Source organism: Macrotis lagotis, chromosome X (genome assembly GCF_037893015.1).
Source record: "Macrotis lagotis isolate mMagLag1 chromosome X, bilby.v1.9.chrom.fasta, whole genome shotgun sequence".
NCBI lineage: Eukaryota > Metazoa > Chordata > Mammalia > Peramelemorphia > Peramelidae > Macrotis > Macrotis lagotis.
In genome coordinates this window covers 236,962,621-236,964,993 of record NC_133666.1, presented here as the reverse complement: position 1 = coordinate 236,964,993, position 2,373 = coordinate 236,962,621, and the positions used below count along the sequence as shown (strand labels likewise).

Genomic DNA, 2,373 nt, shown 5'->3' with positions numbered 1-2,373 from the left:
ATTCAGAAATATATATTTCTGCAATTTGATTGTATACTTTCATCTCTTATGGAGAGCTGGTAGAAAGAATGTTTATTTAGAGAATTTCTATAATTTTTTTCTGTAGTACTATGCCAGAAGAAATGGCACACTATTCTCCAATATCCCTTATATAAGGCGTCATCCAGTGAATTACTTTTAGAAATCAATGCCAGGAAAATTTCATCTATCCAGAAACTCAAAGTTTCTTTTTCAGTGCCAAATGGATTGTTCTAAAATGCAGCATTATAGGAGATACTGATGTGTAGTAGTAGTTTGAGGACTGTTCTAACTGTCCTAGGTACAAAACTCAGCTCTGCTTTTTACTACCTGTGTTACTTCAAGTAGGCCACATACTCCTATATGAACTTCATTTATTTAAGTATAAAAGAAAAAGCTATTCATGTTAAAAGATTGTGTGATAAAGTTGTTTTTATTGTTGCATACTTCAGGGGACTTTCTATGATTTTACCACGTACCTGAGGACATCTTGCAATCTTAGAGGTAGCTTTCTGCTCTACAAAATCAAATACTTTTTTAGATCAACAAATGGTAATCATGGTTGGATATGGTCTACTAAAGAATACAATTTGTGGGCCGGCGTGCCGCCAGAGTCCGGGAGCCTGGACCGAGCCGCCGCCGCCCCCCCCCCCCCCATGTCCAGCAGCTCCAACATCGTCGCCATGAGGAAGGTGGTGCAGCAGCCCCGGCTCGAGGCCGGGCTCCACCGCGTAAAGGTTTCTCAAGCTGCTGCTGATCTGAAACAGTTTTGCCTGCAGAATGCCCAAAACGATCCCCTGCTGACTGGGGTATCCTCCAGTACTAATCCTTTCCGGCCCCAGAAAGTCTGTTCATTCCCGTAGCAAGATGATCTTAAGCTACTTGAGAAGGATCTCTGAATCCTATCTTCATATCTGGATCTGTGATGTGATGTGATGTTCTATAATGTGAATTGTAACTGTTCAAAGGAAAGAATTCTGAAGCCTGCACAAAAGTTTAATCTATATATGTGTAACAATGTGCCAAGTTAATCATCCAAAATTTCAACTTGTGTCAGACTTTCTCATCTACCTCTCCAAATTTTCATTGATTTCTGTTTTGTACATTGGCAAGAATACAATAAATTATTCAGATGAAAATAAAAAAAAATACAATTTGTGGAAAGCTATTTGCTGTCCTACTGTGTCTCTTACACTTTACACTCTTAGGTGAATCCTTAGTCTTCTCTGGGGACTGGGAAAGCTATGTCCCCTTAGTCTCTTCTGGGCCCTTCTTTTCACTTCTTCTAAACTTTTCCTTGATAATCTTATCTATTTCCATTGCTTTCCAATTCATATCCTTACCTTCAACCTGTATCCACAGCTTTGGTCTCATATTTTGAGCAGCCTATTGAATGTGTCTCATCTCTCTCAGGTAAGGTTCTTGTCACTCACTTTTATTGAGACAATTGAGGGCAATCATTATCAGCTTCATTTTCTCCCATTCTCTTTTTCCTCCAAAACCTCTTCTCCCACTCTTTCCTCTTTCATGTTAATGTCTGACAAACAGGTGACACTTTTCCTTGCTGAAATCAACTTCTACAAGGATCCTCCTTCATCCCATACCTTTCCATCTTCTAAAGTAGCAATCTTCAATAATCTACCTCCCACCAATCCTCAACCAGTACCTATGCATTAATTTCTTCTCTTACTTACTGCAAACATATCTGTCTCTTCCATCATTAGAAAGATCTTCACTCAGACTTCCAGCCAAGATGGTGGAGAGAAGACAGGCAGAGTTCTAAAGTTTCCTTGTCTTCCCTTATAAATAATATGAAACAAATCTCTTAAGAGAAATCCAGAAAGAAAAGGCAGGAGAAGAATATCCACCTCAGGATCTGTTTTCCGAGGAGCAGAGGCTGGACTATGCCGGGAGCACTGACCAGGTGAGAGTTTGGGAGCCTGGATCAGCCCCGGATTAGCCTGATTAGTGGTGGGATTGAAGCCCGGGAGCCTGAGGGCTCAAGAACAGCACTGGCTTGGGCCAGAGTCTGGTTGACCATGGGGGCTTGGGTCACGTAGGCAGCAGAGTCATCTGTGGCAGGGCTGGAGGGAAAGTTCCTGAGCAGGAGAGTTGGTGAGGAGGAACTCAAATCCCACACCTCCATTTCAGCTGAAGTCTCTTCACAGAACAAACACAATTACAGACTACTTCTGCCCCAGGCACAGGAGTGTGAGCAGCAGAAACACCTCAGCTGATAATAGGGAGAGTGATCACCTCAGCCAGAGCATAGCCCACCACTGATCAAAGACAAAAGGATTTAGCAGCTTCAACCACTCCCTCTAAGCCAAGGGTGAGGGCCTCAATCAAGGTCAC

The 2,373-nt window shown here is 42.4% G+C and overlaps 1 pseudogene; it reads left to right on the top strand.

Moving 5' to 3' along the window:
• The first annotated feature begins 674 nt into the window (after positions 1 to 674).
• LOC141502362 (guanine nucleotide-binding protein G(I)/G(S)/G(O) subunit gamma-5 pseudogene) lies at positions 675 to 930 on the top strand (annotated as a pseudogene).
• Positions 931 to 2,373: the final 1,443 nt, after the last annotated feature.